Source organism: Cricetulus griseus, assembly GCF_003668045.3.
Source record: "Cricetulus griseus strain 17A/GY chromosome 1 unlocalized genomic scaffold, alternate assembly CriGri-PICRH-1.0 chr1_0, whole genome shotgun sequence".
NCBI lineage: Eukaryota > Metazoa > Chordata > Mammalia > Rodentia > Cricetidae > Cricetulus > Cricetulus griseus.
This window is the reverse complement of record NW_023276806.1, coordinates 177233163-177250014: the sequence shown is the minus strand read 5'-3', so window position 1 is coordinate 177250014 and position 16852 is coordinate 177233163.

The window sequence follows — 16852 nt, the reverse complement described above, 5'->3', positions numbered from 1 at the left end:
TAGTTCCAAATATTAGCACACAGAGGCTTATATTATTATAAATTGTTTGGCCTATAGCTCAGGCTTCTTATTGGCTAGCTCTCTCTTAACTATTAACCCATTTCTTTTAATCTGTGTATTTCCACATAGTCTTAGTTTATGGGTGATGCCTGGGTCTCTTGCTTCCTCCTAAGCTATGTGACATCTCACTCTCGGCCTTTCTCTTCCCCAAATTCATTTAGTGGGATAGCTCCACCTATACCTCCTTCCTGGCTACTGGTCAATCAGCATTTTATTAAACCAATACAAGTGACAAATCCTTACAATGTACAAGAGCATTAGCCCACATAATCCCCCCTTTTACTTTTCAAAATAAGAACCCTGAATCTAAGCTCCTTTGTTTAGCTTTTTTCGTGACCATTATTCATAATAACTCTTAAACAACACAATAAACAAACACAAACAGCCATAATCCATTTGTGGGTGGGTGGGTACAGTTTTCCAGGCTACTTCCTACTGATTGAGGGTGCTGGTAATTTTGTGGAGAACCAAAGAAAATTTAGAATTATGATCAAGTCCTGACTAGTATTCTGTGAGCTAGATCATCTCAGCCAGGAGCCTTGAAACTGTTCTGGATCTAGAACTCAGAAGAGACTGCATCAGAGGTGCTCTGAAATGTTGGATCATCTGGACCATCCATTCCCACCACCTGAGAATTTTTCAAGGGGTCTTCCTCTATCTAACCTCATTTTTCTTAACTCAGAATGAATCCACAGCCTCTCATTTCCTGTGGAAAAAAAAGCAAAACTTCTTGACCAAAGTAACATATATTTTGACATAAATTTTGAATTCAAGGCATTTTCAAAATATATAGGTTGGATTAATCCAGTAGCATGTTTAAGCAATTGTATTTTAGCAGCTGTTGCTCCTTCCTCAGCAAACAATTCAAAGACAATACACTAACATACATTATCCAGACTCTCTGTATTTTCCATCTTTACATGGCTTTTTTAATTACTCCATTTAATTAATTAATTAATTTTTTGTTTTGTTTTGTTTTGTTTTTGAGACAAGTTTTCTCTGTGTAAGTTTTGCTGTCCTGGAACTCACTCTGTAGACCAGGCTGGCCTTGGAATCATAGAGATCTGCCTGCCTCTGCCTCTGGAATGATGGGATTAAAGGCGTGTGCCACCACACCCAGCTACTATATTTCTTTTTTAAGGACTTTCTCTATTCTTTTTCTTTTCTCTCCCAAGCCTACCTATATTTTTAAGCACACTGTAGACTAGAGGTCCCCTCCCGTTAGTCTTTACTCTATATATCTGTCTTTTTCTGACCACATGAATCTTTATTCTTCTAAATCACATAGCTAGAATTAAAGCTGCAACTTTGGCAGCTGGCTTTGCCCCATTCTTTGGCTTTCTGACAGTCTAGCTTCATGGTTGATATATTGGTGGGAGCCATGTTTATTGCCACAACTCTGTCCATGCCACCACCAAGAAGCATGCTACCAGCCACTCATAAACACCATTTACGTGTTTGGCAGCAGGGCCTCTTAAAAGAGCCTTGCAGTTTTTATCACTAATGCTGAGTCAGGAAGCTTCTCTTAAAGGAGCTGTGCCTCTGCTTGCCTCTAGCAAACAGAACCCACCCGAGAAAATGCTGCTAACAAGAAGCTGTGTTTAACTCTGTTCTTTTTGTGTTCATAATCCCTTTTTAAGTTTTGTCAGGTTTTAAGTTGAAATTCTTACCTAACATTAGGGCGCCACATATAAGCAGAGGTTTGTGTCCTTCCCAGTTCTGCAGCTGTTCAGTCCCAAATAATCACACAGAGGCTTCTGTTAATTATAAACTGTTTGGCCTATACCTCAAGATTCCTATTAGCTAGCTTTCTTTTAATTATTAACACATTGCTATTAATATGTTTATTTCTTTGGGGTCTTGGCTTGCTGGTGATGCCTGGATCTCTTGCTTCCTCAGCATCTACATGGCATGGCGTCTCCATGACTCGGCCTACTACCTTTCTCTATCCCTGCTTGGATTTCCTGCCTGACTATATCCTGCCTGTTCATTGGTGAAAACAGATTTATTCATCAACCATTAAGATAATACAACTTTATTATTTATCAGTAAGGTAGTTATTAATCACTGTCTTACCATAGCTGTTTCTTAACTTTATTTCTAGGATTATTTTAGTTCATTTCTAGTTGTGTGTCTTGATTCCTTGATTGGTATTTTCAGTGTGTCTATGAACTTTTACTTTGTGAATACCATGAGGTGCACTAAACTATTTTTGAGGACAAGACTAATTAGAAAAGAAAATAACTTGTGAGTTTGAGGCCAACCTGGTCTCCAGAGCGAGTGCCAGGATAGGCTCCAAAGCTACACAGAGAAACCCTGTCTCGAAAAAAACAAAACAAAACAAAACAAAAAAAACAAAGAAAGAAAAGAAAATAACTTACAATGGTCATAAACAACAAGAGGAAACCAAAAAAAAAAAAAAGGACAGAAGAATGTAGTCTAATTAGAGAATACCACATGTGACTCCATTTCTCCTCACATTTTGAAGTTTTAAAATATTCCACAGTACGACAATATATTGCTTATTAACAGATTAGTATTAATGCAGCTCCTATTATTTTTGAGTATTTTGTTTCCGAGTGTCTACTAAACATACACATTCACTCATTTAACTATTTTCATCCTTAAAGGCACAGCTCTTTTAAGAGGAGATTTTTACCTCCTTGTCTTTTGTTCTTCCCATGTCTGTTTCTCTCAGTTTGAAGGATTTCTTAGTGTTCCTTATAGAATGGGTGTGCTGTGGGAGTTATTGTTCTCAGGAGGATGGCAGGTGTGTCTCAGGCCTACTCCAAGGTTGGACCCACCCATGTGCAGATCTCAGGCTACTACTGGGAAGTCTAGGGGTTTTCTTTGTGAATTCTGGCCTGCATACTACTAGGTCTCCCCACAGCAGTCTTGCCAAAACCCAAGCATTAGTGTTCACTCTCCACTTTACAGAATCTTGTTCCAGCTCTGCTGCCAGAAGTTTTCAGAAAGGTGACAGAGCCATCCAAGAGCCTTCATCCAGCAGCTGATGGAAGCAGAGGCAGACACCCACAGCTAAACACTGAGCCGAACTCCCTGGAATCCAGCTTCAGAGGGAGAGGAGTGATGAGCAAAGTGGTCAAGACCAGGCTAGAGAAACCCACAGAAACAGCTGACGTGAACAAGGGGGAGCTCATGGACCCCAGACTGATAGCTGGGAAACCAGCATTGGACCTACCCAGACCTTCTGAACGTAGGTGTCAGTTAAGAGGCCTGGGCAGTCTATGGGGCCTCTGGTAGTGGATCAGTATTTATCCCTAGTGCATGAATGGACTTTGGGAGCTCTCTCCACATAGAGGATTACTCTCTTAGCCTAGACACACTGGGGATGGCCTAGGCCCTGACCCAAATGATATTACAGACTAGGGAGCAGAAAGGGGATGGGATAAGGGATTGGTGGAGGGCAGGGGAGGGAGAGGGAACTGGGAATGACATGTAAAACAAGATTGTTTCTAATTTAATTAAAAAAAGTGTCAGAGTCTTTGGCTTCCAGCCTAATATAGTTCCTATGCTGCACTAGAGGTTGTGGGCTTTCCCTAGAACTGGTTTTTAATATGGCTTGCGTGGTCCTGACCTTGAAATCTAAGACAGGTTTAATTCTCTTCCTCCTCCAAGCAAGAAGGACCTTTCTCTTCATTAGGCTGCCTTGAGTTGAAGGAGTGGAACCCTCTTCCTTCCTTCTTTCCTTCTTTCCTTCTTTCCTTCCTTCCTTCTTTCCTTCCTTCCTCCCTCTTTCTTTCTTCCTTTCTTCCTTCCTTCCTTTCTTTCTTTCTTTCTTTCTTTCTTTCTTTCTTCCTTTCTTCCTTTCTTTCTGTTTTATGTTTTTTTTTAAATTATTATGCTAAAGGCAGGTTCTCTTACCTGTTTTCTTTAGGTGCTAAGGCAGTGAGGTAAAGAATAGTCATTCAAATTGTGCATGTTGAGAAACAATCCATTGCTGAAGGATTACTTCCATATTGGAAGTAATCTTTAGAGATTCTTTGGAGAATCGTTAGAGATTCTTTAGAGTTTCTTTAGAGAAACTGAACCTATACAGGGAACATAGAAAGGATTTATTGGGTTGGCTCACACTATACAGTCTGGATAATTGTACAAGGGCTGTAACACACTGGAGAGGCCAAGAATTTGATAGTTACTTCATCCATAGGCTAGGTGCTCCAGGAATCTTAATCTGGTGCTGAAGACTAACATTCCCAGAGAGCTACTGGTTTTCATTTTATGGTGCAAACCAAAAGAAGCTTGGTTTATAGTACAAGACCAATAACCATAGAAAATTAAAGAATTCTGAGCATGTCTAAAGTATACAAGGCTAAGCTGTCTTGTTAAAGTCCTTTAATTTTTGTAATGGCTTTATTATGATAAGAAACCATTTACACATTGATAAATATAGTCATCATGTTGCACAACAGGTCTTTTGAATTTGTTTCTGCAATCTATTTGACCAATATTTCAAAGCCTATCTTGTATGCTTTGGTAATCATCATTTTACTGCTTCTTTTAGGATTTTTTTTAGAAAAAACGATTCCATGAACAGGTAAATATGGGTAAAACATCAACAAAAGCAAAAGCCTTCTTGGATGTATGGAGGGACTCCCAAAGTATACCAGCTCCTGTCACTGGAGATCACCAATTTTATATAAGTGATGGTGACTGAGAACATGGTCATATATGCATTTGAAGCCACTGTTATGACCATTTCAGAGTTCATCCTTCTGACACCTACTTATCTTTATGTCAATGAAACTTTTGTCTACTCACCTAATTATTTACGTTTCCATGGGCAAGACGTAACAGTCATACATGACTAAATCTTATTTTCTTCATTAAATAATATATTGAACAAAAATTTTATGTGAAAACATGAAAAGTCTATCTCTGACTTTAATATCTCCTTCTAATGGACATATATGTGCAGAGGACATATCTTTTCTCTATTACAAAGGTTTTCATGATGGCAAAAGCCATTCCATTGACATAGCTAGAAAAGAAAAATCTAATTCAATACATGAATACATGTTTTTAAGTTGGCTATATAGAAATTGTCAGTATGCCACGTGATCATGTGGTTTTCAGAAACCTTCTTTGTTCTCATTTGTAGTTCTATAGTATTGGAACTTATTATTATTTCTACCATGTGTTTATATATACAAATATGTAAAGTGTACTCATATTGTTCATTTGTTATTTTACATTATATATTATTGATACATATTAGCATATATTATGGTTGAGTTCTTGGGTTCTCCTTCATTTTTATTTGGTTGTTAATTCATTTTGCTTTATGCATATATGTTTATATAGTCTCATATTTGATATAAATGACAGAAAAATATTGCTTTTTAGTGATGTTTGGGATGATTTAATGGTTTGTAATAGTTTCTTTCTAATTTCAAAAACAGTATGTAAACTATATTCCTTTCATAAATTATTGTTTTTTCTTGCACGTGTTACATGCTGATCAGTCTTTGTCTGACATAATTATGATTAATATTACTAAGACATTGACTTTTGCAGTAACATGATACAATGTCTTCATTTGACAACTGAAGAATTGAGGCCCATGTCCATCGTATGGGAAAAGAGCTGTGTGAGGAGAATTCAGAGTGATGTGGGGCTGCTCCAAGAGAAGAGGGAAGGAGTTTTTTCCTCAGTTTCTTCAGAACAGCACTTGGTCCTGGTTTCCATGTTCCTCCAGGGTAGTGGATGGGAATCAATTAACTTCAGATTACTCTTTATTGCTTGCTGTTGTTATTCATATATACTTTATATGCCTCTGTGGAAAAAACAGGGGTTGCCATATGCAGCTCATCTTGTGATTGTGTACAACTTGAGCTAATACAAATTTTACCTGTGTGAACTTTTTAACTATCGTGTGTGTGTGTGTGTGTGTGTGTGTGTGTGTGTGTGTGTGTGTGTGTGTGTGTTTGCAGAAACATGAAGTAGGTTATTTAGGTTGTTATAGCAAAGCAAACAAGCTGTACTATAAGCCTCAACTACTATCTGATGACTTTAGGCCTTTGGGATCATAGAAACTACTGCTATGCTAAGTCAATAGATTGCAAAATGTTTTTATCTGTTAGTCTGACACTGAAGTGGTCAAGGAGTGGCTGCTGGATAAAGATGGCCCAGGATAGAATACAATTAAACTTTGGGCTGGTAGCATTCCAACCTTTTACCTGCCTAAGAAGTTATAACCATCAATTGAGACTTGAAAAAGTCTCAGTTGAAGCTTCTTTCTGGGAATTGTAGTTCTCAAGCCTAAACTTATTTTAATGGATATGCATCCATTAATGCTTAGAAGTCATTTAACATGGTAAGCTTTTAGTTGATACTGGATAATATACAAATTTGTGTGTAAATATAAAAATAAAAATGCAATTGTATTTCCTTTTTTTCTTGAATTATTTTCCTTTCTAGTTCACACACACTAGCTGATCCTCGGACCACACCCTGTATGCTTTCATCCCTCTGTGTCCTTGTCCACAATACTTCTTATCACTGGGAAAAACTTCCTTCCTTCCTGGCTTGTTGGTATATTGAATGTATCCAAGCAATGCTATTGCTTCCATGGGGAGGCATGAACTGACATCCTTTAGATATTTTTAAATGCATTTCTTTATTGTATGTTTCTTATACCTAAATTTCTGTGGTAAAATTAAATGATTTTTGTTGCCTCATTTCTTTGGGAAACTGTAAATTTTTGTTGAGCAGAGATGATGCCCTATAAACTTTTCTGTCGTCAGTGCCTAGCTCATTATATTACCCAGTCATAGCCTGATAATAACAGTTTGTATTTTACATTGAACATACATAAAAAGTATATGTTACTTCAGGAAAGATACATCACTGAAATGTTAAGTTTAATTTAAAAATTCTGATAAATATCACAAAATTTACCAAATGACATACATTTGACAGAATAAATATATTTTAATGATATTATGTTATTTTCCTTTGTATTTATAGTGACAATACAATTTCTAAAATAAAGCCTTGTTAGTTAATATTGTTTATCTGTCTACATGTTTTAAGTAGTTTATCTTTGAGACATAATATTTAGAAGTATTTTCACATTTCACTTATTAAAATAGAGAACACATTTAATATATAAGACAAATACTTTCCTGGACTTAATTATTTAATTAGATTGGGGCTTGACCTATCAACTCAACATTATGAAGGAGGTCCTAGCCCATCGTCCTACTGCTTTCGGTTCTGAAAATAAGAGTCTCTCTCTCTCTCTCTCTCTCTCTCTCTCTCTCTCTCTCTCTCTCTCTCTTCCTGTTTCTGTCTGTCTTTCCCTTCTGTCCTTTCTTTCAAAATTAATAATTTAGTTATTCCTTAAATGGAATGTTTCAATGGAACTATTTTTCTTCTTAAGTCTGAAAGTTGTAACTCTCCACAAGACTAATTTGGCAATTCAAATATTGTCTCTTGAAATTCATGAAGACATGAATCCCTTTGTTTATTTTCAGCAGTCAGTTTCTGGCTCCCTATAAAATCTGCACTATGTCTTCCTGGAATGACTCAGGGACCTCGGAGACACCAGCAAGCTTTAGACCCTTTCTTGTTAGACTGACGTGCATATTAGGAGGAGAGACGCGTTTTAATCTATAACTCTACTGTATAACACTTTCCCTTTTATTGCATGCACCACTGTATTTTATTGATGTTTCCTGGTGTCTTCAAATAATTTATGCTCTTGTGCCAAAAATGATTGCACTGTCTCTGTTTTTATTGGTTTACCATGTTCTCCAGGGAACTGACTAAGAGACACAATTTTGAGATTGCAGTTAAGTGAAAGTTAATACTGGATTCTGAAAGAAAATATTGAAAGAATAAAAGTCAAGAAAAAGTTAAAAAGAAAAGCCTCTGTTTTTTAAAAAATTCTAGCATTATTTCTTTAATCTCACTTTTCAAATTCCTATAAACTCAAAATGAAATGTTATATGACCCCTGTAAGTATGTCCAAAGTGGGGGATCCCAGTGAGTTTCATTTACACCCAGAGAGAATTAGATCATCCAGAGGCTAACTTTGCTAAGATGCAATTATTTGGCAATAGACAGGATTTTGGCCAAAGAAATAACTTATGGGATACCAGCTCTCATATACTTTCATTTATGAATCTCCTTGGGGGCACCAATCATCCCCAGTGCTGACTGACTTATTGAATGTTTGTCTAGGCACCATCAACTTGGTTGATACTTTCTAAGACTCCTATTCTAGCATCGAATGATAATATTGCTGTGATTATAGCATTACCATCTTTACGTCGCTTTTGGTGACTGGTGCATATTTGAAGAATCAGGAATCCACTAGCTTTGGGCACACCTGGACTTGTGTAACCAATATATTATTACTAAATGACCTAGGCTTACATTGCCTATGTCATTCATGGTTATATGACAGCCATGTTTAATTCTAGCAGTGCACACACACACACACACACACACACACACACACACACACACACACACACACGTACACATGCACACACTCATGTATTTATAATGACATTGATAACATTAATATGTGGCTCATAGTATAAATTAAGATGTACACTTATTTATTCTCCTTTCCTCATTGTTTTTCTTTCAAGATCTCAGATTATCCTGCCTAATTTCTTGATTAGGATTTGGGCATGTTTGGGAAGTTTCTGTGCTCCTTGGTAGTCTCTGGCTATGTTCTAGTAATAGCTTCTCTGTTGTCAATGTTTTGAAGGCGATCATTTTCTCCAACCATCTTGAAGTTGAATTTTTGAAAAAAAGATTGCTCCATTTGATTAATTCAGATAACAGAATGGCTAAAGGATAACCAAATAATTACCTCATAGAAATGATGAAATCTTTACTAACACCTGTTCACCTGTATCTCTGATTAAAAATGAAAATTGGGATTAATGAAGAGGAAATGAAGCTGGTATTTCTAATCTATGAGAGAAAGGTGCTATTCCTTTCCTAATGATGATAATCAAGAATTAAAATTGTAACTGAAAAATGGCTGATACACTAATGGAGACAGTTATAAAATATCCTCCATGGAGGTCATTAAATATTTTTCATATTTTGATAAAATTATATTAAATATGTATGTCTAAAATATACCCATGTGTACAAAGCAACATATTACTAGTAAATGAACAGACGTAGTCTACCCTTTACTTAAAGAATTAATTTTTACAAAGTTTTTTTTTTCATTTATTTGCTTATTTTTGTGTGTTTAATCAAAGAGGACAACTTGTAGGAGTTTTTCCTCTGCTTCCATCCTGTGTGTGGGTCCTAAGCATTTAATTCATGTGGTCAGGTGTGGTAACAGTACTTTAACCCACCAAGCCTTCTTGTTTGCCCATTTTAACATAGTATAACTTCATTTTGTTAACATAACAATTTTTTAAGAGATGTTTTCTAAAATAACAGAACTTTTGCTCAACTTCACTCTATCTGTATTAGTAGCAATGGGTGGTTTGTAAATCTGTTTTTACCCTTGGACTGTTGCTATAAGTTGGTAGAATAAAGTAAATGTGCTATCTAAGTAGGTACTTGGAAAGGGACATGGTCTGGTAACTGTAGTTGGACAATTATTTGATACAGAAAATATTTGGGAAATGGAGTGGTAATGTCTTGAGGGTGAGTCACAGTATGGGATGGAAACTACTATTGATGTTGCAAGCTCTGAACACTGAGTGTCTTATGTTCCCTTTCATCTAATTACATGAATGCTCTTGATCTCACTATAGCACTGTCAGGTCATCTTTGAAAAGACCATCTTTTACCACTGTTCTCCATGCTTCTATTCCTGGCTCCTATAACTGTGTTGTCTTAGCAACTAATGTTGAAGCAGTTATCTAAGACTTACTACAGCTTCATAGTCGTACTTGATGAGCAGTATATCAATCCCTCAACTCTTGCCCTTAAATATTGTCTTTGCTTTTTTTGTAGTTTGCATTTTAATGAAAGTTTTAGAACTGTCAGTGTCTTTGTGAGGATTTGTTGGCTTCTTTGTTGTGGATTTTAAGTGTTAGAGCTGTTCCTTACTCTCATGGCTTTGAGACAGCACTTACCAGGACTGATGAAAACTTCCAGTTTACAACTATGGTAATTTAGAGGACTGCAATTAACTTAAAATTATTGCCTGTAGTTTTTGAGATTACAATATAATTACACCATTTTCTCCTGTCCTCCATCCAAACCCTTCCATATATCTCCCCTTTCTCTTATAAATTATTAATTATTGTTGCTACAGGGAACTAAGGAATGCTGAGAGCAGAAGAAATACTCCTCCCCAGGGAAGAGTGCACCATTTGGTTACCCAATAGCAAGTGGTCAACCCTGAAAATATACATACAAATAATAATGTACATTTCTAGCTTTGTAGATACACACACACACACACACACACACGCATATATATATATATATATATGCGCACGCACGTGTGTGTGTGTGTGTGTGTGTGTGTTCATGTCACAATTAACTGTAAAAATTATTTTCACTTATTAGTTAGTATTCTAGTTTGCTATTTGTTATTGTGATGAACACTGTGACTGGAAGCAACTCAAGATGGAGAAGATTATTTTGGATTCTAGTTTTAGAAAGAGTCCATGTTGTGCAAGTAATGACCCCAAGAGTGGAAAGCTGAGATAACATATCTCAACCAAACACAGGAAACAGAAAGAAACAACTGGAAGTTAGGAAAGAGTAAAACTATCAAAGCTCTCCTCGGTGATGTATTTCCTCAAACAAGGTTTGACCATATGAAGATCTTATAACCCTCCTAAACATCACCAACAACAGGGGGACCACATGTTCAGATACATATGAAAGACAATGTTCATTCAAACTACCACTGGTTGAGAGTACATGACATGTAATACAAGTACAATATGCCTTTCAATTACTTAGTATTGTTTCTTTAAATGGATTTATTACAAGTCAACTTTCTGTTGGCAGATATATGGGTTGTCAGTTTATACATATGCTGAGTAAGAAAATTAAGGCATTTTAGAATAAAAATTTGTACAAATGTTTGTATTAAGTGAATATCTAGAAATGAATTGTTACTATACATGCAAATGCATCTTTGACTTTATACAAAATTCAAATAAAATTTTCAAAACACAAGTTGTTTTATATATCTTCAACAATTTTAGTATCAGGTTCAATTTTTAATCTCCAGATGTGGCAAAATAAAATTTGCTTCCATTTCAATTGGCAACTGCATATAGCCTAATGATATTAATGAATTTTCATAATGTATTAGCCAAACAACAGTGTTTTAATTTTGTAGTAAAGTGTTTATTTAGCACCTAACCTTTACTTTGTGTTGATTGCTTATTCTTTCTCTAACAAGTGGTTAATGGGTTACACATAATTATTTTTAATGTATTGTCATGACCCAGCGTGTCTCAGCCTTAACTCATGAGGTTCGGCCTGAGTGGGGTTGTGTGTACCTGGAAACTCCTAGCAAGCCAGAGGCGATAAAGACCAAACACAGGCATCTTATCATCTTTAGAGAGCTCTCAGTTTGAACAATTCTCAACTGCATCACTCCTGAGTAAAGGAAGAAATAAAGAAATCAAAGACTTCCTAGAATTCAGTGAAAATGAAGGCACAACATACCCAAATCTGTGGGACACTCTGAAAGCAGTGCTAAGAGAAAAGTTCATAGCACTAATTGCCCAAATGAATAAACTGGAGAATAGCCACACTAGAAAATTAATGGGACACCTGAAAGCTCTATAACAAAAAGAAGCAAACTCACCCAGGAGGAGTAGATGACAGTAAATAACCAAATTGAGAGCTGTAATCAATAAAGTAGAAACAAAGAAAACAATACAAAGAATCAATGAAGCAAAGAGTTGGTTCTTTGAAAAAATCAACAAGATAGACAAACCTCTATCCAATCTTACCAAAAGTCACAGAGAGAACATGCAAATTAACAAAACCAGAAATGAAAAGGGGGACATAACAACAGATACTGGGGAAATTCAGCGAATCATCAGGTCATACTTTGTAAAAATGTACTACACAAAACTGGAAAATTTAAAGGAAGTGGACAATTATTTGGATAGATATAACTTACCAAAATTAAATCAAGAACAGATAAGCAATTTAAATAGACCTCAAACCCTAACAAAGTAGAATCAGTCATCAAAATCTCCCAACCAAAAAAAAGCCCGGAGCCAGATGGTTTTAGTGCAGAATTCTACCAGAAATTCAAAGAAGAGCTAATACCAATACTCCTCAAATCGTTCCACACATCAGAAGCAGAGGGATCATTACCAAACTCTTTTTATGAGCCTACAATTACCTTGGTACCCAAACAACACAAAAATACAACTATGATAGAGAACTATAGACCAACATACCTCATGAACACTGATGCAAAAATCCTGAATAAAATACTGGCTAATTGAATCCAAGAACACACCATAAAAATCATCCACCGTGATCAAGTAGGCTTTATCCCAGGGATGCAGGGATGGTTTAACATACAAAAATCCATTAATGTAAACAATCACTTAAACAATCTGAAAGGGGAAACCATATGGTCATCTCACTAGATGCTGAAAAAGCCTATGACAAAAGTCAACATCCCTTCATGATAAAGGTCTTGGAGAGATCAAGGATAACAGGAGCATATCTGAACATAATAAAGGCAATATAAAGCAAACTGACAGCTGTCATTAAACTAAATGGAGAGAAACTCAATGCCTTTCCTCTAAAATCAGGAAAACGACAAGGTTGTCCACTCTCTCCATATCTCTTCAATATTGTACTCAAAGTTCTTGCTAGAGCAACAAGACAACAAAAGGAGTTCATGGGGATAAAAATTGGAAAAGAAAAAGTCAAACTCTATTTGCAGATGATTTGATAGTTTATATAAGTGACCTGAAGAATTGTATCAGTGAACTCCTACAGCTGATAAACACCCTCAGCAAAATGGAAGGATACAAAATTAAGTTAATAAAATCAGTATCCCTACTATATATAAACAATAAAGGGGCTGAGAAAGAAATAAGGGAAACATCACACTTTACAATAGCCACAAACAATGTAACATTTCTTGGGGTGACTCTAACCAAACAGGTATAATATGTGTATGACAAGAACTTTAATAAGTCATTAAGGAAAGAATTTTAAGAAGATACCAGAAAATGGAAAGATCTCCCATGCTCTTGGATAGGTAGGATCAACATAGCAAAACATGACAATCTTACCAAAAGATATCTACATATTCAATGCAATCCCTATCAAAATCTCAGCACAATTTTTCACAGACCTTGAAAGAAAAACACTCGACTTTATATGTAAAAACAAAAGACCCAGGATAGCCAAAACAACCCTGTACAATAAAGGATCTTCTGGAGGCATCACCGTCCCTGACTTCCAGCTCTAGTATAGAGCTATAATCCTGAAAACAGCTTGGTATTGGCACCAAAGCAGACTGGTAGACCAATGGAATCGAATTGAAGACCCTGATATTAACCCACACACTTATGAACACCTGATCTTTGAAAAAGATGCTAAAACTATACAATGGAAAGAAGAAAGCATCTACAATAAAAGGTACTGGCATAACTGGATGCAGACTTGTAGGAGATTGCAGATAGATCCATTATCTGCTGCCATGCACAAAACTTAAGTCCATATGGATCAAATACCTCAACATAAACCCAGCCACACTGAACTTCTTAGAAGAGAAAGTGGGAGGGATCTTTGAATGAATTGGCACAGGAAACCACTTCCTGAACATAATGCCAGTAGCACAGACACTGAGATTGACAATAAATGGGACCTCCTAAAACTAGGAAGCTTCTGTAAGTCAAAGGACACAGTCCTCAAGACAAAACAGCAGCCCAAAGAATGGGAAAAGATCTTCACCAACCTCACATCAGACAGAATGCCAATCTCCAAAATGTACAAAGAACTCAAGAAGCTAGTCACCCAAACACCAAATAATCTAATTAAAAAGTGGGGTACAGAACTAAACAGAGAATTCTCTATAGAGGAATCTAAAATGGCTAAAAGACCCTTGAGAAATTGCTCAGCATCCTTAGATATCAGGGAAATGCAACTCAAAACGACTCTAAGATACCATCTTACACTGGACAGAATGGCTAAAATAAAAAAAATAAAACAACAACAGTTTATGCTGGAGAGGATGTGGAGAGAGGATAACGCTTCTCCATTGCAGATGGGAGTGCAAACTTGTACAGCTATTTTGGAAATCAGTATCTCTGGAAAATGAGAACTAGTTTATCTCAAGATCCATCAATTCCACTCTTAGGCATATACCCAAAAGAAGCACATTCATAAACAAGGACATCTTTTCAACCATGTTCATATCAACATTATTTATAACAGCCAGAACCTGGAAGCAATTTAGATGCCCCTCAACTGAAGAATGTATGGAGAAAATGTGGTACATTTACACAATGGAGAACTGGTCAGTGTGAAAAAAAATGGGATCTTGAAATTTTCAGGCAAATAATGGAACTAGAAGAAACCATCCTAAGTTGGGTAACCCAGTCACAGAAAGACAAACATGGAAATGTACTCACTCATATATGGATACTAGACGTAGAGCAAAGGATTACCAGCCTATAATCCACACCAAGAGAGAAGCAAATAAACAAGGAGGTCCATAAGAGAGACATACACGGTGTAGCAGAAAAGACAAGAGCCCCTGAACAAATTGGGAGTATGGGGGGAGGAGGGAGGTAGGAGAAAGAGGAGGGAGAAGAGGAGAGGGAAGGAGAGCATGAGAGATCAGGAAGACTGAATGGGGAGAGGAATAGAGAAGAACAAGAAAAGAGGCCCATCAATAGAGGGAGCCACTATAGGTTTAAAGAGAAATCTAGCATTAGGTAATTGTACAGAGATTCACAAGGCTGACCCCAACTAGGAACCTAAGCAATAGTGGATTGGCTCCATTATATGCCCTCCCCTATAATGAGAATGATGACTACCTCAAATGCCATCTTAGAGCCTTCATCCAGTAGCTGATGGAAGCAGAAGCAGAGATCCACAGCTAAGCACTGAGGCAAACTCCTGGAATCCAGTTTAGAGAGGGAGGAGTGACCAACAAAGGGTTCAAGACCATGATGGGAAAATGCAAATCAACAGCTGACCTGAGAAAGTGGGAACTCTTGGACCCCAGTCTGATAGCTGGGGAATCAACATAGGACTAAACCAGGCCCCCTGAAATTAGGTGTCAGCTAGGAGCACTGGGCAGTCTCTGGGGTCTCTGGTAGTGGAACCAGGATGTATCCCTAGTGCATGAATGGACTTCAGGGGCCCATTTCCCATGGTGATATACTCTCTTAGCCTAGATACACAGTGGAGGGCCTAGGCCCTGTCTCAAATGACTTGACAAATTTTGATAATTCCCTCATGGAAGGCCTTACTTTCCCCAGGGAATGGATGGGGAATGGGATGGGAGGTTGGGGGGGGCATGGGAGGAAGGGAGGGAGAGGGAACTGGGGTTGATATGGAAAATAAAATTATATATATATATGCCATATATATGGCATAGATATAATCTCACCACTGAGTGTAAGATGACAGACAGTGGAGGACAAAGATGTTCTAGGGAGCTTTATTGGCATCTGTTTAAATAATATTATACTTCACCATGAACTTGATCTTAACATTGTCATTGTGCAGCCCTGGGAGAGATGAGCTATTTTGTTGATTATAAATATAAAATATGTGTGGCTAGGAAGCATAGTAACATCATTAAAATATGTGTTGTCAATGTATTGATAGTTTCTAAGAAGCTGTTGTATGGTTCTCTTTCCTTTTATCTGTGTGTTTTAGAATGCTTTTCCTAGTATAATATGGTATAAATAAGGCTATAATATTTCTGAGGCCCTCATAAAAAATGAAGTACTTTGTTTCCTAGAGAAGCTGCCACTGGATTACAGATTCCTAGGTCATAATGTAACATGTCTAAGCATACATCTAAGAGTACCCAAGCCATATTAAGAGGACACAAGAAGCACTTCAGTTGACAGTTTCGATTGAAACATTCTTAGATTATTCATATCCTTAGAAATCTGAGTAAAGGAACTTCCAGTTTCTCCTAGCTGTAAACCTGGAAAAGTTCCCTGTAGCCATTCGGGTCTTCTCAGTTGTACTAAGACAGAGAGATTCCGATGGGAGATATTTGAATTTCAGCATTGCTGGACACATGGGTAAAACTGAAAGGTTACCACTGAATTTAGACTGATTTGGAGTATACTATTAAAGTAGAAATGACTTATACTCACAATCTTGTATTGTTTTGAGCTAAATATAACTATAAATCTAAGACCTATTTACAACCCCAGATAAGGTAATTGAAATGACATCTAGTATAGGCATCTTCAAAAAAACCAATAATCAAAATATGAAGTTTTTATATGCTTTGTGATGATTCCTAGAAGTTTCATTTTCTTTAATGATGTTGCTATGTGTAGGGCAAAAGGTCAAAGTAGTTTTGTTTCTCTTATTTACTCTGGTTGTGGTTTGTGCCTTCCTTTTATTCTCATTGTGAATTGTACTGCCATATTACAATCCTCACAACACCAAATTAAAAGCTTTTAAACCATGATTCTCTTTACTGAGAAAAAGATTTTTCTCTTTTTTATATTTAGAGAAACACATGTGAGTTTAATAACATGTGTGGGATAATTGTTTTCAAGCTTATTATCATGTTGAATGCTGTGTTCCATTTCTGAGTACTAACAAGATTACGAAGCCACCTGTAAACATAGACCAAAAC